Here is a 26,335-nt window from a genome sequence, read left to right on the forward strand (position 1 = left end):
TAATAGCTAAGGTCTTAGACTCGTACTATGGCCTACAGGTTGAGGTCTTAACTCTTACTCTGGCCTACTGGTTAAGGTCTTAACTCTTACTCTGGCCTAATAGCTAAGGTCTTAACTCTTACTCTGGCCTAATAGCTAAGGTCTTAGACTCGTACTCTGGCCTAATGGTTAAGGTCTTAACTCTTACTCTGGCTTACTGGTTAAGGTCTTAACTCTTACTCTGGCCTAATAGCTAAGGTCTTAGACTCATACTCTGGCCTAATGGTTAAGGTCTTAACTCTTACTCAGGCCTACTGGTTAAGGTCTTAACTCTTACTCTGTTCTAATAGCTAAGGTCTTAACTCTTACACTGGCCTAATAGCAATGGCCTTAGACTTATAATCTGTCCTAATGGTTTAGGTCTTAACTCTTACTCTGGCCTACTGGTGAAGGTCTTAACTCTTACTCTGGCCTACTGGTTAAGGTCTTAGACTCGTACTCTGGCCTAATAGCTAAGGTCTTAACTCTTACTCTGGCCTAATAGCTAAGGTCTTAGACTCGTACTCCAGCCTAATGGTTAAGGTCTTAACTCTTACTCTGCCCTATTGGTTAAGGTCTTAATTTTTACTCTGGCCTAATAACTAAGGTCTTAACTCGTACTCTGGCCTAATAGCTAAGGTCTTAGACCCGTACTCTGGCCTAATGTGTAAGGTCTTAAATCTTACTCTGGCCTAATGGTTAAGGTCTTAGACTTGTACTCTGGCCTACTGGTTAAGGTCTTAACTCTTACTCTGGCCTAATAGCTAAGGTCTTAGACTCGTACTCTGGCCTAATGGTTAAGGTCTTAACTCTTACTCTGGCCTACTGGTTAAGGTCTTAGACTCGTACTCTGGCCTAATAGCTAAGGTCGTAACTCTTACTCTGGCCTAATAGCTAAGGTCTTAGACTCGTACTCTGGCCTAATAGCTAAGGTCTTAGACTCGTACTCTGGCCTACTGGTTAAGGTCTTAGACTCGTACTCTGGCCTAATAGCTAAGGTCTTAACTCTTACTCCGGCCTAATGGTTAAGGTCTTAACTCTTACTCTGCCCTATTGGTTAAGGTCTTAATTTTTACTCTGGCCTAATAACTAAGGTCTTAACTCTTACTCTGGCCTAATAGCTAAGGTCTTAACTTGTACTCTGGCCTAATAGCTAAGGTCTTAGACTCGTACTCTGGCCTAATGGGTAAGGTCTTAAATCTTACTCTGGCCTAATGGTTAAGGTCTTAGACTTGTACTCTGGCCTACTGGTTAATGTCTTAACTCTTACTCTGGCCTACTGGTTAAGGTCTTAACTCTTACTCTGGCCTAATAGCTAAGGTCTTAGAATCGTACTCTTGCCTAATGGTTAAGGTCTTAACTCTTACTCTGGCCTATTGGTTAAGGTCTTAACTCTTGCTCTGGCCTAATAACTAAGGTCTTAACTCTTACTCTGGCCTAATAGCTAAGGTCTTAACTCTTACTCTGGCCTAATAGCTAAGGTCTTAACTCCTACTCTGGCCTAATAGCTAAGGTCTTAGACTCGTATTCTGGCCTAATGGTTAAGGTCTTAACTCTTACTCTGGCCTAATAGCTAAGGTCTTAACTCTTACTCTGGCCTAATAGCAAAGGTCTTAGACTCGTAATCTGGCCTAATTGTTAAGGTCTTAACTCTTACTCTGGCCTAATAGCTAAGCACTTAACTCTTACTCTGGCCTAATAGCTAAGGTCTTAACTCTTACTCTGGCCTAATAGCTAGGTCTTAGACTCGTACACTTGCCTAATGGTTAAGTTCTTAACTCTTACTCTGGCCTAATAGCTAAGGTCTTAGACTCATACTCTGGCCTAATGGTTAAGGTATTAACTCTTACTCTGGCCTACTGGTTAAGGTCTTAACTCTTACTCTGGCCTAATAGCTAAAGTCTTAGACTCGTACTCTGGCCTAATGGTTAACGTCTTAACTCTTACTCTGGCTTACTGGCTAAGGTCTTAACTCTTACTCTGGCCTAATAGCTAAGGTCTTAGACTCGTACTCTGGCCTAATGGTTAAGGTCTTAACTCTTACTCTGGCTTACTAGTTATGGTCTTAACTCTTACTCTGGCCTAATAGCTAAGGTCTTAGACTCGTACTCTGGCCTAACGGTTAAGGTCTTAACTCTTACTCTGGCCAAATTGCTAAGGTCTTAGACTCGTACTCTGGCCTAATGGTTAAGGTCTTAACTCTTACTCTGGCCTAATATCTAAGGTCTTAGACTCATACTCTGGCCTAATGGTTAAGGTCTCAACTCTTACTCTGGCCTACTGGTTAAGGTCTTAACTCTTACTCTGGCCTAATAGCTAAGGTCTTAGACTCGTACTCTGGCCTAATGGTTAAGGTCTTAACTCTTACTCTGGCTTACTGGTTAAGGTCTTAACTCTTACTCTGGCCTAATAGCTAAGGTCTTAGACTCGTACTCTGGCCTAACGGTTAAGGTCTTAACTCTTACTCTGGCCTACTGGTTAAGGTCTTAACTCTTACTCTGGCCTAATAGCTAAGGTCTTAGACTCATACTCTGGCCTAATGGTTAAGGTCTTAACTCTTAATCTGGCCTACTGGTTAAGGTCTTAACTCTTACTCTGGCCTAATAGCTAAGGTCTTAGAATCGTACTCTGGCCTAATGGTTAAGGTCTTAACTCTTACTCTGGCCTAATAGCTAAGGTCTTAGACTCATACTCTGGCCTAATGGTTAAGGTCTTAACTCTTACTCTGCTCTATTGGTTAAGGTCTTAATTTTTACTCTGGCCTAATAACTAAGGTCTTAACTCTTACTCTGGCCTAATAGCTAAGATCTTAACTCTTACTCTGGCCTAATAGCTAAGGTCTTAGACTCATACTCTGGCCTAATGGTTAAGGTCTTAACTCTTACTCTTGCCTACTGGTTAAGGTCTTAACTCTTACTCTGGCCTAATAGCTAAGGTCTTAGACTCATACTCTGGCCTAATGGTTAAGGTCTTAACTCCTACTCTGGCTTACTGGTTAAGGTCTTAACTCTTACTCTGGCCTAATAGCTAGGGTCTTAGACTTGTACTCTGGCCAAACGGTTAAGGTCTTAACTCTTACTCTGTCCTAATAGCTAAGGTCTTAACTCTTACTCTGGCCTAATAGCAATGGCCTTAGACTTAGAATCTGTCCTAATGGTTTAGGTCTTAACTCTTACTCTGGCCTACTGGTGAAGGTCTTAACTCTTACTCTGGCCTACTGGTTAAGGTCTTAGACTCGTACTCTGGCCTAATAGCTAAGGTCTTAACTTTTACTCTGGCCTAATAGCTAAGGTCTTAGACTCGTACTCTGGCCTAATGGTTAAGGTCTTAACTCTTACTCTGCCCTATTGGTTAAGGTCTTAATTTTTACTCTGGCCTAATAACTAAGGTCTTAACTCTTAATCTGGCCTAATAGCTAAGGTCTTAACTCGTACTGTGGCCTAATAGCTAAGGTCTTAGACTCGTACTCTGGCCTAATGGGTAAGGTCTTAACTCTTACTCTGGCCTACTGGTTAAGGTCTTAACTCTTACTCTGGCCTAATAGCTAAGGTCTTAGAATCGTACTCTGGCCTAATGGTTAAGGTCTTAACTCTTACTCTGGCCTATGGGTTAAGGTCTTAACTCTTGCTCTGGCCTAATAACTAAGGTCTTAACTCTTACTCTGGCCTACTGGTTAAGGTCTTAACTATTACTCTTGCCTAATAGTTAAGGTTTTAACTCCTACTCAGGCCTAATAGCAAAGGTCTTAGACTCGTAATCTGGCCTAATTGTTAAGGTCTTAACTCTTACTCTGGCCTAATAGCGAAGGACTTAACTCTTACTCTGGCCTAATAGCTAAGGTCTTAGTCTCGTACTCTGGGCTAATGGTTAAGGTCTTAACTCTTACTCTGGCCTAATAGCTAAGGTCTCAACTCTTACTCTGGCGTAATAGCTAAGGTCTTAGAATCGTACTCTGGCCTAATAGTTAAGGTCTTAACTCTTACTCTGGCCTAATAGCTAAGGTCTTAGACTCATACTCTGGCCTAATGGTTAAGGTCTTAACTCTTACTCTGCCCTATTGGTTAAGGTCTTAATTTTTACTCTGGCCTAATAACTAAGGTCTTAACTCTTACTCTGGCCTAATAGCTAAGGTCTTAACTCTTACTCTGGCCTAATAGCTAAGGTCTTAGACTCATACTCTGGCCTAATGCTTAAGGTCTTAACTCTTACTCTGGCCTACGGGTTAAGGTCTTAACTCTAACTCTGGCCTAATAGCTAAGGTCTTAGACTCGTACTCTGGCCTAATGGTTAAGGTCTTAACTCTTACTCTGGCTTACTGGTTAAGGTCTTAACTCTTACTCTGGCCTAATAGCTAGGGTCTTAGACTCGTACTCTGGCCTAACGGTTAAGGTCTTAACTCTTACTCTGGCCTATTGGTTAAGGTCTTAACTCTTACTCTGGCTTAATAGCTAAGGTCTTAGACTCATACTGTGGCCTAATGGTTAAGGTCTTAACTCTAACTCTGGCCTACTGGTTAAGGTCTTAACTCTTACTCTGTCCTAATAGCTAAGGTCTTAACTCTTACTCTGGCCTAATAGCAATGGTCTTAGACTTATAATCTGTCCTAATGGTTTAGGTCTTAACTCTTACTCTGGCCTACTGGTGAAGGTCTTAACTCTTACTCTGGCCTACTGGTTAAGGTCTTAGACTCGTACTCTGGCCTAATAGCTAAGGTCTTAACTCTTACTCTGGCCTAATAGCTAAGGTCTTAGACTCGTACTCCAGCCTAATGGTTAAGGTCTTAACTCTTACTCTGCCCTATTAGTTAAGGTCTTAATTTTTACTCTGGCCTAATAACTAAGGTCTTAACTCTTACTCTGGCCTAATAGCTAAGGTCTTAACTCGTACTCTGGCCTAATAGCTAAGGTCTTAGACTCGTACTCTGGCCTACTGGTTAAGGTCTTAACTCTTACTCTGGCTTAATAGCTAAGGTCTTAGACTCATACTGTGGCCTAATGGTTAAGGTCTTAACTCTAACTCTGGCCTACTGGTTAAGGTCTTAACTCTTACTATGGCCTAATAGCTAAGGTCTTCACTCTTACTCTGGCCTAATAGCAATGGTCTTAGACTTATAATCTGGCCTAATGGTTAAGGTCTTAACTCTTTCTATGGCCTACTGGTGAAGGTCTTAACTCTTACTCTGGCCTACTGGTTAAGGTCTTAGACTCGTACTCTGGCCGAATAGCTAAGGTCTTAACTCTTACTTTGGCCTAATAGCTAAGGTCTTAGACTCGTACTCCGGCCTAATGGTTAAGGTCTTAACTCTTACTCTGCCCTATTGGTTAAGGTCTTAATTTTTACTCTGGCCTAATACCTAAGGTCTTAACTCTTACTCTGGCCTAATAGCTAAGGTCTTAACTCTTACTCTGGCCTAATAGCCAAGGTCTTAGACTCTTACTCTGGCATAATGGGTAAGGTCTTAAATCTTACTCTGGCCTAATGGTTATGGTCTTAACTCTTACTCTGGCCTACTGGTTAAGGTCTTAACTCTTACTCTGGCCTAATAGCTAAGGTCTTAGACTCGTACTCTGGCCTAAATGTTAAGGTCTTAACTCTTACTCTGGCCTATTGGTTAAGGTCTTAACTCTTGCTCTGGCCTAATAACTAATGTCTTAACTCTTACTCTGGCCTAATAGCTAAGGTCTTAACTCCTACTCTGGCCTAATAGCTAAGGTCATAGACTCGTATTCTGGCCTAATGGTTAAGGTCTTAACTCTTACTCTGGCCTACTGGTGAAGGTCTTAACTCTTACTCTGGCCTACTGGTTAAGGTCTTAGACTCGTACTCTGGCCTAATAGCTAAGGTCTTAACTCTTACTATGGCCTAATAGCTAAGGTCTTAGACTCATACTCCGGCCTAATGGTTAAGGTCTTAACTCTTACTCTGCCCTATTGGTTAAGGTCTTAATTTTTACTCTGGCCTAATAACTAAGGTCTTAACTCTTACTCTGGCCTAATAGCTAAGGTCTTAAACTCTTACTCTGGCCTACTGGTTAAGGTCCTAACTCTTACTCTGGCCTAATAGTTAAGGTTTTAACTCTTACTCTGGCCTAATAGCAAAGGTCTTAGACTCGTAATCTGGCCTAATTGTTAAGGTCTTAACTCTTACTCTGGCCTAATAGCTAAGGACTTAACTCTTACTCTGGCCTAATAGCTAAGGTCTTAGAATCATACTCTGGCCTAATGGTTAAGGTCTTAACTCTTACTCTAGCCTAATAGCTAAGGTCTTAGACTCATACTCTGGCCTAATGGTTAAGGTCTTAACTCTTACTCTGCCCTATTGGTTAAGGTCTTAATTTTTACTCTGGCCTAATAACTAAGGTCTTAACTCTTACTCTGGCCTAATAGCTAAGGTCTTAACTCTTACTCTGGCCTAATAGCTAAGGTCTTAGACTCGTACTCTGGCCTACTGGTTAAGGTCTTAACTCTTACTCTGGCCTAATAGCTAAGGTCTGAGACTCGTACCCTGGCCTAATGGTTAAGATCTTAACTCTTACTCTGGCTTACTGGTTAAGGTCTTAACTCTTACTCTGGCCTAATAGCTAAGGTCTTAACTCTTACTCTGGCCTAATAGCTAAGGTCTTAGACTCGTACTCTGGCCTACTGGTTAAGGTCTTAACTCTTACTCTGGCCTACTGGTTAAGGTCTTAGACTCGTACTCCGGCTTAATGGTTAAGTTCTTAACTCTTACTCTGCCCTATTGGTTAAGGTCTTAATTTTTACTCTGGCCTAATAACTAAGGTCTTAACTCTTACTCTGGCCTAATAGCTAAGGTCTTAACTCTTACTCTGGCCTACTGGTTAAGGTCTTAACTCTTACTCTGGCCTAATAGCTAAGGTCTTAGAATCGTACTCTGGCCTAATGGTTAAGGTCTTAACTCGTACTATGGCCTACAGGTTAAGGTCTTAACTCTTACTCTGGCCTACTGGTGAAGGTATTAACGAAGCTATGGAATACCAGAAAGTGGATGTACAAAGACAACTACTACGCTTTTTCATAAATTGCGTGATTAGGAACCAAGACAGGCCTGGGGCAGATCATGATACCATGCAAAAACTTGCCAAATGGGGTCAGAACATATCAGACGAGAAACATGATAAACAGTCATGCATAGTAGTTATGTGTCGAAAGATCCGCAAGGAAATAGAACGAATACATAAAGAAAGACGAGAAGCAGACAGAATTGAATCAGAGGAAGAGGAGGAGCAAGAATCAGAACAATTAGATACGATAGCTTACGTAGGTAGAGGAAGACCCCATAATAATGCTAGAGGCTTTAATGATCCGATACGTCCGATACGTCCAGAATGTAATAGACATTTTACAAACCCTATGTTAAATACAAGATCCCCTGAACACCTATTCCAAGCCGCTGATAAATTACTCCGAGATCGAAGGGGGTACCATATGCTCGATTCCATGGATGAACAAGAATTAGTCAGGTCAGCAGTACAATGGGCTGACAGTCCCAGCGAATACAATGATGATGCACTAGCACACACGTTTCTGAATCTTGCCCCATACGAACAACGTTTAGCTAGTATATACATGATTCAACACCTCCTTATATTATATAAAAGCCAACACTCCGATCCAGGACCCTTACCTGACATATTGACAGAACTACTCACGAATACATGGAGAGGGTCAGGTACTGATTTGATTAAAGAAATTCTAGAATTCCGAAACCAGTATATAGCTTTCGTGTGTCCAGAACATGTTCCGGTTCCCATTATGGGAAGAAAAATGTATCACATAGATAGACAGAATCCGTTACGCGAAGTACACCCAATCAGAGGTGAAGGTAATAACTTTACACGCGTGTTTGTGTACACGCCTATAACAAAAATGGAATTATTAGAAATGAAGAAAGTAGTACCCAGCCATGACAAGGATCCAGCAGGTTTCCACCGTGAGATAAAAGACATGTTACTCATGGGAGAGTATACTTACCCCGACATTATGAAAATATTGAAAGTATTAATGCCTGCCGGTGTTTACGAGAAACTCAAAGAAAAGGAATGGGAGGTGGGAGACCAAAAGATAGATTGGACAGCATTAGAAAACGAAGAGAAGGCCCGAGCTGCAGGAGCAGGGCTTGGGGAAAAGACTACAGCATTACCAGGATTATTAGTGCAGGTACTGCCACGTTTATTAACTATGAAAAAAGAGGACTGGGGTGCAATCTCAGCCTGTAAACAAAAGCAAGATGAAGACACTAGTGATTTCTATTCCCGATTTGAAAAATGTTTTGGTATCAATAGTGGCATAAAAGCAAGTAGCGAGTCATATCCACATCTGTTTGTGACAAAATTAGTTGAAAATTCTCTGCCGCAAGTTAAGAATAGAGTATTGAAATTCGAGAGCACCTGGCAAGGTAATACCCCGTCACAGATGTTACAGATGTTACAATATCACCACAATAGAATTAGAGAAGAACAAGAACACGAACAGAGACGTATGAAAGATACAAAAATGAAAATGCTTGTTGCTCAGTCAGTCCCAGCTGATGGTCATCAAAAGGGGGATTCCGCAGGTCCAATGAAAGGGACATGCAACTATTGTAAACAACAAGGACATTATATACACGATTGTCCAGTCCTGAAACATAATATTGCCACAGGTAGAACACAGGAAAGACCACGTCCACCTAGACAGGATCAGAATCAACAACAAATCCCTCAGCATGCACAACCTAGGTCAGCTCCGCAACAACTAGCTCCGCAACAGGCAGCTCCACAACAGACCGTAGCACCACCACAAGTACAGCCTATTGCTGCCACACAAGCAACAACGCAACAGATGTATCAGTATGCACAAGCAGATTATCCCGATTATCAGCGATACACATGAAATAGCCTAGAGAGGGAAGTTGGCTTACCCCTTATTGAGGTTCCTGTAGATCAAGAACTATTAGGGGAAGACAGAAAGTTTTTACTTGATACAGGGGCAGGCAGAACAACTATAAGACGCAGTGAAGTTCCAGGGGCACCCCTCTCAGGCTCACAGAATATTTCCCTTGGATTCTCAGGAAAACCTATAATTAATGACGTAACACAACCTCTTCCACTCACGGTTAGTCCATTGACACGTACTACAGATTTATTGCTTACTAAATCATGTCCAGAAAACTTGTTAGGTATAAAAACACTGAAAGCTCTAGGAGCTATAATATGTTGTTCTCCGGAAGGAGTACGACTATTTTTACGTGACTTTAAAGGTCACTACGTGTCCAGAGACATGGATCACCGACTGCAGAATTTACCTACACATTTATGGGCACATAGCTATTAGGCCAGAGTAAGAGTTAAGACCTTAACCATTAGGCCAGATTACGAGTCTAATACCTTTGCTATTAGGCCAGAGTAAGAGTTAAGACCTTAGCTATTAGGGCAGAGTAAGAGTTAAGACCTTAACCAGTAGGCCAGAGTAAGAGTTAAGACCTTAACCATTAGGCCAGAGTATGAGTCTAAGACCTTAGCTATTAGGCCAGAGTAAGAGTTAAGACCTTAGCTATTAGGCCAGAGTAAGAGTTAAGACCTTAGTTATTAGGCCAGAGTAAGAGTTAAGACCTTAACCAATAGGCCAGAGTAAGAGTTAAGACCTTAACCATTAGGCCAGAGTACGAGTCTAAGAATTTAGCTATTAGGCCAGAGTAAGAGTTAAGACCTTAACCAGTAGGCCAGAGTAAGAGTTAAGACCTTAACCATTAGGCCAGAGTACGAGTCTAAGACCTTAGCTATTAGGCCAGAGTAAGAGTTAAGACCTTAGCTATTAGGCCAGAGTATGAGTCTAAGACCTTAGCTATTAGGCCAGAGTAAGATTTAAGACCTTAGCTATTAGGCAAGAGTAAGAGTTAAGACCTTAACCAGTAGGCCAGAGTAAGAGTTAAGACCTTAACCAGTAGGCCAAAGTAAGAGTTAAGACCTTAACCAGTATTCCAGAGTAAGAGTTAAGACCTTGACCAGTAGGCCAGAGTACAAGTCTAAGACCTTAGCTATTAGGCCAGATTATGAGTTAAGACCTTAACCAGTAGGTCAGAGTACGAGTCTGAGACATTAGCTATTAGGCCAGAATAAGAGTTAAGACCTTAACCAGTAGGCCAGAGTAAGAGTTAAGACCTTAACCATTAGGCCAGAGTACGAGTCTAAGACCTTAGCTATTGGGCCAGAATAAGAGTTAAGACCTTAACCAGTAGGCCAGAGTAAGAGTTAAGACCTTAACCATTAGGCCAGAGTACGAGTCTAAGACCTTAGCTATTGGGCCAGAGTAAGAGTTAAGACCTTAACCAGTAGGCCAGAGTAGGAGTTAAGACCTTAACCAGTAGGCCAAAGTAAGAGTTAAGACCTTAACCAGTATTCCAGAGTAAGAGTTAAGACCTTGATCAGTAGGCCAGAGTACGAGTCTAAGACCTTAGCTATTAGGCCAGATTACGAGTTAAGACCTTAACCAGTAGGTCAGAGTACGAGTCTAAGACCTTAGCTATTAGGCCAGAGTACCAGTCTAAGACCTTAGCTATTAGGCCAGAGTAAGAGTTAAGACCTTAAACATTAGGCCAGAGTATGAGTCTAAGACCTTAGCTTTTAGGCCAGAGTAAGAGTTAAGACCTTAGCTATTAGGTCAGAGTAAGAGTTAAGACCTTAGTTATTAGGCCAGAGTAAGAGTTAAGACCTTAACCAATAGGCCAGAGTAAGAGTTAAGACCTTAACCATTAGGCCAGAGTACGAGTCTAAGACCTTAGCTATTAGGCCAGAGTAAGAGTTAAGACCTTAACCAATAGGCCAGAGTAAGAGTTAAGACGTTAACCATTAGGCCAGAGTACGAGTCTAAGACCTTAGCTATTAGGCCAGAGTAGGAGTTAAGACCTTAACCAGTAGGCCAGAGTAAGAGTTAAGACCTTAACCATTAGGCCAGAGTACGAGTCTAAGACATTAGCTATTAGGCCAGAATAAGAGTTAAGACCTTAACCAGTAGGCCAGAGTAAGAGTTAAGACCTTAACCATTAGGCCAGAGTACGAGTCTAAGACCTCAGCTATTAGGCCAGAGTAAGAGTTAGGACCTTAGCTATTAGGCCAGAGTAAGAGTTAAGACCTTAACCATTAGGCCAGATTACGAGTCTAATACCTTTGCTATTAGGCCAGAGTAAGAGTTAAGACCTTAGCTATTAGGCCGGAGTAAGAGTTAAGACCTTAACCAGTAGGCCAGAGTAAGAGTTAAGACCTTAACCATTAGGCCAGAGTATGAGTCTAAGACCTTAGCTATTAGGCCAGAGTAAGAGTTAAGACCTTAGCTATTAGGCCAGAGTAAGTGTTAAGACCTTAGCTATTAGGCCAGAGTAAGAGTTAAGATCTTAGTTATTAGGCCAGAGTAAGAGTTAAGACCTTAACCAATAGGCCAGAGTAAGAGTTAAGACCTTAACCATTAGGCCAGAGTAAGAGTTAAGACCTTAACCATTAGGCCAGAGTACGAGTCTAAGACCTTAGCTATTAGGCCAGAGTAAGAGTTAAGACCTTAGCTATTAGGCCAGAGTATGAGTCTAAGACCTTAGCTATTAGGCCAGAGTAAGATTTAAGACCTTAACCAGTAGGCCAGAGTAAGAGTTAAGACCTTAACCATTAGGCCAGAGTACGAGTCTAAGACCTTAGCTATTAGGCCAGAGTAAGAGTTAAGACCTTAGCTATTAGGCCAGAGTATGAGTCTAAGACCTTAGCTATTAGGCCAGAGTAAGATTTAAGACCTTAGCTATTAGGCAAGAGTAAGAGTTAAGACCTTAACCAGTAGGCCAGAGTAGGAGTTAAGACCTTAACCAGTAGGCCAAAGTAAGAGTTAAGACCTTGACCAGTAGGCCAGAGTACAAGTCTAAGACCTTAGCTATTAGGCCAGATTACGAGTTAAGACCTTAACCAGTAGGTCAGAGTACGAGTCTAAGACCTTAGCTATTAGGCCAGAGTACCAGTCTAAGACCTTAGCTATAAGGCCAGAGTAAGAGTTAAGACCTTAAACATTAGGCCAGAGTATGAGTTTAAGACCTTAGCTATTTGGCCAGAGTAAGAGTTAAGACCTTAGCTATTAGGCCAGCGTAAGAGTTAAGACCTTAGCTATTAAGCCAGAGTAAGAGTTAAGACCTTAACCAGTAGGCCCGAGTAAGAGTTAAGACCTTAACCAGTAGGCCAGAGTAAGAGTCTAAGACCTTAGCTATTAGGCCAGAGTAAGAGTTAAGACCTTAACCATTTGGCCAGAGTATGAGTCTAAGACCTTAGCTATTAGGCCAGAGTAAGAGTTAGGACCTTAGCTATTAGGCCAGAGTAAGAGTTAAGACCTTAACCAGTAGGCCAGAGTAAGAGTTAAGACCTTAACCAGTAGGCCAGAGTACGAGTCTAAGCCCTTACCTATTAGCCCAGAGTAAGAGTTAAGACCTTAACCAGTAGGCCAGAGAAAGAGTTAAGACCTTAACCATTAGGCCAGAGTATGAGTCTAAGACCTTAGCTATTAGGCCAGAGTAAGAGTTAAGACCTTAGCTATTAGGCCAGAGGAAGAGTTAAGACCTTAACCAGTAGGCCAGAGTAGGAGTTAAGACCGTAACCAGTAGGCCAAAGTAAGAGTTAAGAGCTTAACCAGTATTCCAGAGTAAGAGTTAAGACCTTGACCAGTAGGCCAGAGTACGAGTCTAAGACCTTAGCTATTAGGCCAGAGTACGAGTTAAGACCTTAACCAGTAGGTCAGAGTACGAGTCTAAGACCTTAGCTATTAGGCCAGAGTACCAGTCTAAGACCTTAGCTATTAGGCCAGAGTAAGAGTTAAGACCTTAAACCAGTGGTCTTCAAACTTTTTGATATCGAGACCCCCTTGTCAAACCTTCTTAGGTGTAAGGACCCCTTCGGACAATATTTTCTAGAAACTGGTTCTCCTCATCATCAAAATCTATCGATAACTATAAATGCCCCTGTTATACCTGCCATCTTTTGGCATGTATCCCCTGTTTTTTTCCTTTCTCACCTAGTTTTGGCTCTGTTTTTGCTGGTTCAGTGTCTCTGTGCACTTTCTCACTGCTGTTCAGTGTTAAAGTGCAAGTGCTCCTATTGTAAATTGTATTATGGATTGGTGTTTCCATGATTGGCATGTTTGACTTACTAGTAAGTCCCTAGTAAAGTGCACTGAGGGTGCCGGGGCCTGTAAATCAAATGCTGCTGGTGGGCCTGCAGTACTGATTGTGCCACACACCCATGCAGCCCTGAAAAGGGTTATCAGACCTGCCATTGCAGAGTCTGCACGGTTTGTAACTGTCATGTCGACCTGGCAAGTGCACCCACTTGCCAAGCCCTAATCTTCACTTTTCTTACATGTAAGGCACCCCTAAGGTAGGCCCAAGGTAACCCTGTGGGCAGGGTGCCGTGTATATTAAGGGTATGTCATATACTGGTGTGTGAGACATGTCTTGGTAGTGAATTACAGTGAGTTCAATTTTTCACTATGGAAAGGCTATCTGTCTCATAGGATAATGGGAGTTTACTTATAACATCTTATGAGCATATCTTCCCATTGGGACAAGATAGAGAAATGGGGTTTAGCATGCCTGAACTCAGAATATAAAAATGCATCTTTTAGTAAGATGATTTTTATGTTCTGTGTTCGAAAATACCGCCTCTGGAACCGTGGTTTCAGATGCGACAGAGGGGGAAAAGCAACCGACTCCATCACTGCCGCTGGCTCCATGCCCTGAAGGCACCGCAGAGGGCACCGCTGCATCTTGCACCGCAACCCTGGTCTCACTGATGACAATCGCCAAGCTGTTGCTTGCACCGTGACCTGTGGGCACTGCACTCCGCACTGCCTCGATTCACTTCGCCGTCCTGGTCTCACCGACGCAGTCACTGACTTCGACAACTGTGACCACACCGTGGCTTGGAGCACTGCTCGCAAGTCTTGCGACACGGTGCCCCATCCCACACCGCAGTAAGGACCAACCGACCGACGCCAGCTCCCCGCAAAGTGCATATTATTAAGTACTGTATGTTGGATTTGTAACATTTTAGTCTTGTTTTGAATATATAAAGTATTGGATATTTTTCTAAACTGGTGTGGTGTCCTTTCATATTGTTTTCAGTGTATTGCTGTTGGTTATGTGCAAATCCTTTACACACTGCCTCTGAAATAAGCCTGACTGCTCATGCCAAGCTACCAAGGGGGTGAGCAGGGGTTATTTCAGTAGTATATCCCTCTTACCCTGACTAGAAGGAAGGGTCCCTACTTGGACAAAGGTGCAAACCATTGCCAACTAGAGACCCCCATTTCTAACAGCCCCCAATTACCACAGCAAATATTTTTACGGTGGGGAAATTGTATTAAACAGTGTTTAGCAAACCAAAGGTCATTGAGTGTAGGGGTGTAGCCAATGTGAAAGGGCAGGAATACACTGTAATTATGAAATACGGTGCATTCCAGTCCTTTTCCCTTCCCAAATTGCTGCCTAGCACCAACGTAGGCAGAATTGTTTTTGTACAGGAAGAGGCACCTTCCTTCACCAAAACAATGCTGAGGGGCGCTTTCCTATTTCTATGAGAGCTGCAGAATGCAGCACACATGGAAAGAGGAAAAAACGAGGAGAAATTAAAACATTTCTCCTCGTTACGCCTCCACTGGAGAGGCGTCAGTTTTTGGAGCTGCCCCAGGTTTACGTGATCCTTGACGCAGAGTAAGGCAATGCAAAGCCATGCAGGGTGACTTTGCACTGCCTCATAGGTATGGTTGAGATGGTTGCGCCACCGGAGAATCAACAAAAAGTGATGCTCTGGCAATGCAAAATTCTCATAAATAAGCCCAAAATATTCTGTAAGTTTTTAGGTCTTTCACCTTCAGGTACCTACATATAAAATAATGGGCAGTGTAAATGAAAATAAATATAATAAGTTATTGCTCAGTGGGAAATGGACTGTAGTACATTTTGAAACATCTATTAGTTAATGCACTGCAGCGGTCTGTGTGTAACCAGAGAACCATAGAATTAAATCTTGATTGGTGCAGTGGAGAATAGTGATGTGTATTTTTAGTGCTACGAACTCACAGCCTGTGACGGAAAGCACTGTGAATATGTAAGTACATTTGTTATACTTGCATTACACACAGGGTAAGATACAATGCTACAAAAAGTGTGAATAGTTTTACAATAAAATGGTGCTTTCAAAATGTATGTTTTAATAATGCCAGAGCGTATGTAATGCAGTTTTCTGTTTTTTACATAACTGTCCCTTCAACACCTCTTTAGGGGCACTAAGGGCTGTGTAAATGCAGTTAGATTTAAAAGCAAGAACTTCCCAGCCCAGTAGATAACTCTTTGTGCTTCAACTAAAAAAAACACACATCTTTGTCTTCACAAAGAGCCAGAGCTTTTCCCAAGCATCCTTTACACTTGCAGATTACCAGCGCATTTGCCTTTCATTCAGGCAAGTAGCTGATAACGATCTCAATTAGCCCAGGACGGCTGTCTTTTTACAGGGACAAGTGAAGCTGGGGAATCTGCGACCCCCTTCCTAGGACTCCACGACCCCCCTGGGGGTCGCGCCCCACAGTTTGAAGACCTCTGCCTTAAACATTAGGCCGGAGTATGAGTCTAAGACCTTAGCTATTAGGCCAGAGTAAGAGTTAAGACCTTAGCTATTAGGCCAGAGTAAGAGTTAAGACCGTAACCATTAGGCCAGAGTACGAGTCTAAGACCTTAGCTATTCGGCCAGAGTAAGAGTTGAGACCTTAGCTATTAGGCCAGCGTAAGAGTTAAGACCTTAGCTATTAGGCCAGAGTAAGAGTTAAGACCTTAACCATTAGGCCAGAGTATGAGTCTAAGACCTTAGCTATTAGGCCAGAGTAAGAGTTAAGACCTTAGCTATTAGGCCAGAGTAAGAGTTAAGACCTTAGCTATTAGGCCAGAGTAAGAGTTAAGACCTTAGTTATTAGGCCAGAGTAAGAGTTAAGACCTTAACCATTAGGCCAGAGTATGAGTCTAAGACTTTAGCTATTAGGTCAGAGTAAGAGTTAAGACCTTAACCAGTAGGCCAGAGTAAGAGTTAAGACCTTAACCATTAGGCCAGAGTATGAGTCTAAGACCTTAGCTATTAGGCCAGAGTAAGAGTTAAGACCTTAGCTATTAGGCCAGAGTAAGAGTTAAGACCTTAACCAGTAGGCCAGAGTAGGAGTTAAGACCTTAACCAGTAGGCCAAAGTAAGAGTTAAGACCTTAACCAGTATTCCAGAGTAAGAGTTAAGACCTTGACCAGTAGGCCAGAGTACGAGTCTAAGACCTTAGCTATTAGGCCAGAGTACGAGTTAAGACGTTAACCAGTAGGTCAGAGTACGAGTCTAAGACCTTAGGTGTTAGTCCAGAGTACGAGTTTAAGACCTCAGCTATTAGGCCAGAGTAAGGGTTAGGACCTTAGCTATTAGGCCAGAGTAAGAGTTAAGACCTTAACCATTAGGCCAGATTACGAGTCTAATACCTTTGCTATTAGGCCAGAGTAAGAGTTAAGACCTTAACCAATAGGCCAGAGTAAGAGTTAAGACCTTAACCATTAGGCCAGAGTATGAGTCTAAGACTTTAGCTATTAGGCCAGAGTAAGAGTTAAGACCTTAACCAGTAGGCCAGAGTAAGAGTTAAGACCTTAACCATTAGGCCAGAGTATGAGTCTGAGACCTTAGCTATTAGGCCAGAGTAAGAGTTAAGACCTTAGCTATTAGGCCAGAGTAAGAGTTAAGACCTTAACCAGTAGGCCAGAGTAGGAGTTAAGACCTTAACCAGTAGGCCAAAGTAAGAGTTAAGACCTTAACCAGTATTCCAGAGTAAGAGTTAAGACCTTGACCAGTAGGCCAGAGTACGAGTCTAAGACATTAGCTATTAGGCCAGAGTACGAGTTAAGACCTTAACCAGTAGGTCAGAGTACGAGTCTAAGACCTTAGCTATTAGTCCAGAGTACGAGTCTAAGACCTCAGCTATTAGGCCAGAGTAAGAGTTAGGACCTTAGCTATTAGGCCAGAGTAAGAGTTAAGACCTTAACCATTAGGCCAGATTACGAGTCTAATACCTTTGCTATTAGGCCAGAGTACGAGTCTAAGACCTTAGCTATTAGGCCAGAGTAAGAGTTAAGACCTTAGCTATTAGGCCAGAGTAAGAGTTAAGACCTTAACCAGTAGGCCAGAGTAGGAGTTAAGACCTTAACCAGTAGGCCAAAGTAAGAGTTAAGACCTTAACCAGTATTCCAGAGTAAGAGTTAAGACCTTGACCAGTAGGCCAGAGTACGAGTCTAAGACCTTAGCTATTAGGCCAGAGTAAGAGTTAAGACCTTAACCAGTAGGCCAGAGTAAGAGTTAAGACCTTAACCATTAGGCCAGAGTACGAGTCTAAGACCTTAGCTATTAGGCCAGAGTAAGAGTTAAGACCTTAGCTATTAGGCCAGAGTATGAGTCTAAGACCTTAGCTATTAGACCAGAATAAGATTTAAGACCTTAGCTATTAGGCAAGAGTAAGAGTTAAGACCTTAACCAGTAGGCCAGAGTAGGAGTTAAGACCTTAACCAGTAGGCCAAAGTAAGAGTTAAGACCTTAACCAGTATTCCAGAGTAAGAGTTAAGACCTTGACCAGTAGGCCAGAGTACAAGTCTAAGACTTTAGCTATTAGGCCAGATTACGAGTTAAGACCTTAACCAGTAGGTCAGAGTACGAGTCTAAGACCTTAGCTATTAGGCCAGAGTACCAGTCTAAGACCTTAGCTATAAGGCCAGAGTAAGATTTAAGACCTTAAACATTAGGCCAGAGTATGAGTTTAAGACCGTAGCTATTTGGCCAGAGTAAGAGTTAAGACCTTAGCTATTAGGCCAGCGTAAGAGTTAAGACCTTAGCTATTAAGCCAGAGTAAGAGTTAAGACCTTAACCAGTAGGCCAGAGTAAGAGTTAAGACCTTAACTATTAGGCCAGAGTATGAGTCTAAGACCTTAGCTATTAGGCCAGAGTAAGAGTTAAGACCTTAGCTATTAGGCCAGAGTAAGAGTTAAGACCTTAACCAGTAGGCCAGAGTAGGAGTTAAGACCTTAACCAGTAGGCCAAAGTAAGAGTTAAGACCTTAACCAGTATTCCAGAGTAAGAGTTAAGACCTTGACCAGTAGGCCAGAGTACGAGTCTAAGACCTTAGCTATTAGGCCAGAGTACGAGTTAAGACGTTAACCAGTAGGTCAGAGTACGAGTCTAAGACCTTAGGTGTTAGTCCAGAGTACGAGTTTAAGACCTCAGCTATTAGGCCAGAGTAAGGGTTAGGACCTTAGCTATTAGGCCAGAGTAAGAGTTAAGACCTTAACCATTAGGCCAGATTACGAGTCTAATACCTTTGCTATTAGGCCAGAGTAAGAGTTAAGACCTTAACCAATAGGCCAGAGTAAGAGTTAAGACCTTAACCATTAGGCCAGAGTATGAGTCTAAGACTTTAGCTATTAGGCCAGAGTAAGAGTTAAGACCTTAACCAGTAGGCCAGAGTAAGAGTTAAGACCTTAACCATTAGGCCAGAGTATGAGTCTGAGACCTTAGCTATTAGGCCAGAGTAAGAGTTAAGACCTTAGCTATTAGGCCAGAGTAAGAGTTAAGACCTTAACCAGTAGGCCAGAGTAGGAGTTAAGACCTTAACCAGTAGGCCAAAGTAAGAGTTAAGACCTTAACCAGTATTCCAGAGTAAGAGTTAAGACCTTGACCAGTAGGCCAGAGTACGAGTCTAAGACATTAGCTATTAGGCCAGAGTACGAGTTAAGACCTTAACCAGTAGGTCAGAGTACGAGTCTAAGACCTTAGCTATTAGTCCAGAGTACGAGTCTAAGACCTCAGCTATTAGGCCAGAGTAAGAGTTAGGACCTTAGCTATTAGGCCAGAGTAAGAGTTAAGACCTTAACCATTAGGCCAGATTACGAGTCTAATACCTTTGCTATTAGGCCAGAGTACGAGTCTAAGACCTTAGCTATTAGGCCAGAGTAAGAGTTAAGACCTTAGCTATTAGGCCAGAGTAAGAGTTAAGACCTTAACCAGTAGGCCAGAGTAAGAGTTAAGACCTTAACCATTAGGCCAGAGTACGAGTCTAAGACATTAGCTATTAGGCCAGAATAAGAGTTAAGACCTTAACCAGTAGGCCAGAGTAAGAGTTAAGACCTTAACCATTAGGCCAGAGTACGAGTCTAAGACCTCAGCTATTAGGCCAGAGTAAGAGTTAGGACCTTAGCTATTAGGCCAGAGTAAGAGTTAAGACCTTAACCATTAGGCCAGATTACGAGTCTAATACCTTTGCTATTAGGCCAGAGTAAGAGTTAAGACCTTAGCTATTAGGCCAGAGTAAGAGTTAAGACCTTAACCAGTAGGCCAGAGTAAGAGTTAAGACCTTAACCATTAGGCCAGAGTATGAGTCTAAGACCTTAGCTATTAGGCCACAGTAAGAGTTAAGACCTTAGCTATTAGGCCAGAGTAAGTGTTAAGACCTTAGCTATTAGGCCAGAGTAAGAGTTAAGACCTTAGTTATTAGGCCAGAGTAAGAGTTAAGACCTTAAGCAATAGGCCAGAGTAAGAGTTAAGACTTTAGCTATTAGGCCAGAGTAAGAGTTAAGACCTTAACCAGTAGGCCAGAGTAAGAGTTAAGACCTTAACCATTAGGCCAGAGTACGAGTCTAAGACCTTAGCTATTAGGCCAGAGTAAGAGTTAAGACCTTAGCTATTAGGCCAGAGTATGAGTCTAAGACCTTAGCTATTAGGCCAGAATAAGATTTAAGACCTTAGCTATTAGGCAAGAGTAAGAGTTAAGACCTTAACCAGTAGGCCAGAGTAGGAGTTAAGACCTTAACCAGTAGGCCAAAGTAAGAGTTAAGACCTTAACCAGTATTCCAGAGTAAGAGTTAAGACCTTGACCAGTAGGCCAGAGTACAAGTCTAAGACTTTAGCTATTAGGCCAGATTACGAGTTAAGACCTTAACCAGTAGGTCAGAGTACGAGTCTAAGACCTTAGCTATTAGGCCAGAGTACCAGTCTAAGACCTTAGCTATAAGGCCAGAGTAAGATTTAAGACCTTAAACATTATGCCAGAGTATGAGTTTAAGATTGTAGCTATTTGGCCAGAGTAAGAGTTAAGACCTTAGCTATTAGGCCAGCGTAAGAGTTAAGACCTTAGCTATTAAGCCAGAGTAAGAGTTAAGACCTTAACCAGTAGGCCAGAGTAAGAGTTAAGACCTTAACCAGTAGGCCAGAGTAAGAGTCTAAGACCTTAGCTATTAGGCCAGAGTAAGAGTTAAGACCTTAACCATTTGGCCAGAGTATGAGTCTAAGACCTTAGCTATTAGGCCAGAGTAAGAGTTAGGACCTTAAACATTAGGCCGGAGTATGAGTCTAAGACCTTAGCTATTAGGCCAGAGTAAGAGTTAAGACCTTAGCTATTAGGCCAGAGTAAGAGTTAAGACCTTAACTATTAGGCCAGAGTACGTGTCTAAGACCTTAGCTATTCGGCCAGAGTAAGAGTTGAGACCTTAGGCCAGCGTAAGAGTTAAGACCTTAGCTATTAGGCCAGAGTAAGAGTTAAGACCTTAACCATTGGGCCAGAGTATGAGTCTAAGACCTTAGCTATTAGGCCAGAGTAAGAGTTAAGACCTTAGCTATTAGGCCAGAGTAAGTGTTAAGACCTTAGCTATTAGGCCAAAGTAAGAGTTAAGACCTTAGTTATTAGGCCAGAGTAAGAGTTAAGACCATAAACAATAGGCCAGAGTAAGAGTTAAGACCTTAACCATTAGGCCAGAGTATGAGTCTAAGACTTTAGCTATTAGGCCAGAGTAAGAGTTAAGACCTTAACCATTAGGCCAGAGTATGAGTCTAAGACCTTAGCTATTAGGCCAGAGTAAGAGTTAAGATCTTAGCTATTAGGCCAGAGTAAGCGTTAAGACCTTAATTATTAGGCCAGAGTAAAAATTAAGACCTTAACCAATAGGGCAGAGTAAGAGTTAAGACCTTAACCATTAGGCCAGAGTATGAGTCTAAGACCTTAGCTATTAGGCCAGAGTAAGAGTTAAGACCTTAACCATTAGGCCAGAGTACGATTCTAAGACCTTAGCTATTAGGCCAGAGTAAGAGTTAAGACCTTAACCAGTAGGCCAGATTAAGAGTTAAGACCTTAACCATTAGGCCAGAGTATGAGTCTATGACCTTAGCTATTAGGCCAGAGTAAGAGTTAAGACCTTAACAAGTAGGCCAGAGTAAGAGTTAAGACCTTAACCGTTAGGCCAGAATACGAGTCTAAGACCTTAGCTATTAGGCCAGAGTAAGAGTTAAGACCTTAACCAGTAAGCCAGAGTAAGAGTTAAGACCTTAACCATTAGGCCAGAGTACAAGTCTAAGACCTTAGCTATTAGGCCAGAGTAAGAGTTAAGACCTTAACCAGTAGGCCAGAGTAAGAGTTAAGACCTTAACCATTAGGCCAGAGTATGAGTCTAAGACCTTAGCTATTAGGCCAGAGTAAGAGTTAAGACCTTAACCATTAGGCCAGAGTACGAGTCTAAGACCTTAGCTATTAGGCCAGAGTAAGAGTTAAGACCTTAGCTATTAGGCCAGAGTAAGAGTTAAGACCTTAACCAATAGGCCAGAGTAAGAGTTAAGACCTTAACCATTAGGCCAGAGTATGAGTCTAAGACCTTAGCTATTAGGCCAGAGTAAGAGTTAAGACCTTAACCAGTAGGCCAGAGTAAGAGTTGAGACCTTAACCATTAGGCCAGAATACGAGTCTAAGACCTTAGCTATTAGGCCAGAGTAGGAGTTAAGACCTTAGCTATTAGGCCAGAGTAAGAGTTAAGACCTTAGCTATTAGGCCAGAGTAAGAGTTAAGACCTTAGTTATTAGGCCAGAGCAAGAGTTAAGACCTTAACCAATAGGCCAGAGTAAGAGTTAAGACCTTAACCATTAGGGCAGAGTACGATTCTAAGACCTTAGCTATTAGGCCAGAGTAAGTGTTAAGACCTTAACCAGTAGGCCAGATTAAGAGTTAAGACATTAACAATAAGGCCAGAGTACGAGTCTAAGACATTAGCTTTTAGGCCAGAGTACGAGTCTAAGACCTTAACCAGTAGGCCAGAGTGAGAGTTAAGACCTTCACCAGTAGGCCAGAGTAAGAGTTAAGACCTTAACCATTAGGCCAGATTATGAGTCTAATTCCTTTGCTATTAGGCCAGAGTAAGAGTTAAGACCTTAGCTATTAGGCCAGAGTATGAGTCTAAGACCTTAGCTATTAGGCCAGAGTAAGAGTTAAGACCTTAACCATTAGGCCAGAGTACGATTCTAAGACCTTAGCTATTAGGCCAGAGTAAGAGTTAAGACCTTAACCAGTAGGCCAGATTAAGAGTTAAGTCCTTAACCATTAGGCCAGAGTATGAGTCTAAGACCTTAGCTATTAGGCCAGAGTAAGAGTTAAGACCTTAACAAGTAGGCCAGAGTAAGAGTTAAGACCTTAACCGTTAGGCCAGAATACGAGTCTAAGACCTTAGCTATTAGGCCAGAGTAAGAGTTAAGACCTTAACCAGTAAGCCAGAGTAAGAGTTAAGACCTTAACCATTAGGCCAGAGTACAAGTCTAAGACCTTAGCTATTAGGCCAGAGTAAGAGTTAAGACCTTAACCAGTAGACCAAAGTAAGAGTTAAGACCTTAACCATTAGGCCAGAGTATGAGTCTAAGACCTTAGCTATTAGGCCAGAGTAAGAGTTAAGAACTTAACCATTAGGCCAGAGTACGAGTCTAAGACCTTAGCTATTAGGCCAGAGTAAGAGTTAAGACCTTAGCTATTAGGCCAGAGTAAGAGTTAAGACCTTAGCTATTAGGCCAGAGTAAGAGTTAAGTCCTTTGCTATTAGGCCAGAGTAAGAGTTAAGACCTTAGCTATTAGGCCAGAGTAAGAGTTAAGACCTTAACCAGTAGGCCAGAGTAAGAGTTAAGACCTTAACCATTAGGCCAGAATACGAGTCTAAGACCTTAGCTATTAGGCCAGAGTAGGAGTTAAGACCTTAGCTATTAGGCCAGAGTAAGAGTTAAGACCTTAGCTATTAGGCCAGAGTAAGAGTTAAGACCTTAGTTATTAGGCCAGAGCAAGAGTTAAGACCTTAACCAATAGGCCAGAGTAAGAGTTAAGACCTTAACCATTAGGCCAGAGTACCATTCTAAGACCTTAGCTATTAGGCCAGAGTAAGAGTTAAGACCTTAACCAGTAGGCCAGAGTAAGAGTTAAGACCTTAACCATTAGGCCAGAGTACGAGTCTAAGACCTTAGCTATTAGGCCAGAGTAAGAGTTGAGACCCTAACCAGTAGGCCAGAGTAAGAGTTAAGACCTTAACCATTAGGCCAGAGTATGAGTCTAAGACCTTAGCTATTAGGCCAGAGTAAGAGTTAAGACCTTAACCAGTAGGCCAGAGTAAGAGTTAAGACCTTAACCGTTAGGCCAGAGTACGAGTCTAAGACCTTAGCTATTAGGCCAGAGTAAGAGTTAAGACCTTAGCTATTAGGCCAGAGTAAGAGTTAAGTCCTTAGCTATTAGGCCAGAGTAAGAGTTAAGACCTTAACAATTAGGCCAGATTACGAGTCGAAGACCTTTGCTATTAGGCCAGAGTAAGAGTTAAGACCTTAGCTATTAGGCCAGAGTAAGAGTTAAGACCTTAACCAGTAGGCCAAAGTAAGAGTTAAGACCTTACCCATTAGGCCAGAGTACGAGTCTAAGACCTTAGCTATTAGGCCAGAGTACGAGTTAAGACCTTAGCTATTAGGCCAGAGTAAGAGTTAAGACCTTAGTTATTAGGCCAGAGTAAAAATTAAGACCGTAACCAATAGGGCAGAGTAAGAGTTAAGACCTTAACCATTCGGCCGGAGTACGAGTCTAAGACCTCAGCTATTAGGCCAGAGTAAGAGTTAAGACCTTAGCTATTAGGCCAGAGTACGAGTCTAAGACCTTAACCAGTAGGCCAGAGTAAGAGTTAAGACCTTCACCAGTAGGCCAGAGTAAGAGTTAAGACCTAAACCATTAGGACAGATTATAAGTCTAAGGCTATTGCTATTAGGCCAGAGTAAGAGTTAAGACCTTAGCTATTAGGCCAGAGTAAGAGATAAGACCTTAACCAGTAGGCCAGAGTAAGAGTTAAGACCTTAACCATTAGGCCAGAGTATGAGTCTAAGACCTTAGCTATTAGGCCAGAGTAAGAGTTAAGACCTTAACCAGTAGGCCAGAGTAAGAGTTAAGACCTTAACCGTTAGGCCAGAGTACGAGTCTAAGACCTTAGCTATTAGGCCAGAGTAAGAGTTAAGACCTTAACCAGTAAGCCAGAGTAAGAGTTAAGACCTTAACCATTAGGCCAGAGTACGAGTTAAGACCTTAACCGTTAGGCCAGAGTACGAGTCTAAGACCTTAGCTATTAGGCCAGAGTAAGAGATAAGACCTTAACCAGTAGGCCAGAGTAAGAGTTAAGACCTTAACCATTAGGCCAGAGTATGAGTCTAAGACCTTAGCTATTAGGCCAGAGTAAGAGTTAAGACCTTAACCAGTAGGCCAGAGTAAGAGTTAAGACCTTAACCGTTAGGCCAGAGTACGAGTCTAAGACCTTAGCTATTAGGCCAGAGTAAGAGTTAAGACCTTAACCAGTAAGCCAGAGTAAGAGTTAAGACCTTAACCATTAGGCCAGAGTACGATTCTAAGACCTTAGCTATTAGGCCAGAGTAAGAGTTAAGACCTTAACCAGTAGGCCAGAGTAAGAGTTAAGACCTTAACCATTAGTCCAGAGTACGAGTCTAAGACCTTAGCTATTAGGCCAGAGTAAGAGATAAGACCTTAACCAGTAGGCCAGAGTAAGAGTTAAGACCTTAACCATTAGGCCAGAGTATGAGTCTAAGACCTTAGCTATTAGGCAAGAGTAAGAGTTAAGACCTTAACCGTTAGGCCAGAGTACGAGTCTAAGACCTTAGCTATTAGGCCAGAGTAAGAGTTAAGACCTTAACCAGTAAGCCAGAGTAAGAGTTAAGACCTTAACCATTAGGCCAGAGTACGAGTCTAAGACCTTAGCTATTAGGCCAGAGTAAGAGTTAAGACCTTAACCAGTAGGCCAGAGTAAGAGTTAAGACCTTAACCATTAGGCCAGAGTATGAGTCTAAGACCTTAGCTATTAGGCCAGAGTAAGAGTTAAGAACTTAACCATTAGGCCAGAGTACGAGTCTAAGACCTTAGCTATTAGGCCAGAGTAAGAGTTAAGACCTTAGCTATTAGGCCAGAGTAAGAGTTAAGTCCTTAGCTATTAGGCCAGAGTAAGAGTTAAGACCTTAACAATTAGGCCAGATTACGAGTCTAAGACCTTTGCTATTAGGCCAGAGTAAGAGTTAAGACCTTAGCTATTAGGCCAGAGTAAGAGTTAAGACCTTAACCAGTAGGCCAGAGTAAGAGTTAAGACCTTAACCATTAGTCCAGAATACGAGTCTAAGACCTTAGGTATTAGGCCAGAGTAAGAGTTAAGACCTTAGTTATTAGGCCAGAGCAAGAGTTAAGACCTTAACCAATAGGCCAGAGTAAAAGTTAAGACCTTAACCATTAGGCCAGAGTACGATTCTAAGACCTTAGCTATTAGGCCAGAGTAAGAGTTAAGACCTTAACCAGTAGGCCAGAGTAAGAGTTAAGACCTTACCCATTAGGCCAGAGTACGAGTCTAAGACCTTAGCTATTAGGCCAGAGTACGAGTTAAGACCTTAGCTATTAGGCCAGAGTAAGAGTTAAGACCTTAGTTATTAGGCCAGAGTAAAAATTAAGACCTTAACCAATAGGGCAGAGTAAGAGTTAAGACCTTAACCATTAGGCCGGAGTACGAGTCTAAGACCTTAGCTATTAGGCCAGAGTAAGAGTTAAGACCTTAGCTATTAGGCCAGAGTACGAGTCTAAGACCTTAACCAGTAGGCCAGAGTAAGAGTTAAGACCTTCACCAGTAGGCCAGAGTAAGAGTTAAGACCTAAACCATTAGGACAGATAATAAGTCTAAGGCCATTGCTATTAGGCCAGAGTAAGAGTTAAGACCTTAGCTATTAGGACAGAGTAAGAGTTAAGACCTTAACCGTTTGGCCAGAGTACGAGTCTAAGACCCTAGCTATTAGGCCAGAGTAAGAGTTAAGACCTTAACCAGTAAGCCAGAGTAAGAGTTAAGACCTTAACCATTAGGCCAGAGTACGAGTCTAAGACCTTAGCTATTAGGCCAGAGTAAGAGTTAAGACCTTAACCAGT

This window comes from Triturus cristatus, chromosome 6, assembly GCF_964204655.1.
Source record: "Triturus cristatus chromosome 6, aTriCri1.1, whole genome shotgun sequence".
In the NCBI taxonomy this organism is placed as follows: domain Eukaryota; kingdom Metazoa; phylum Chordata; class Amphibia; order Caudata; family Salamandridae; genus Triturus; species Triturus cristatus.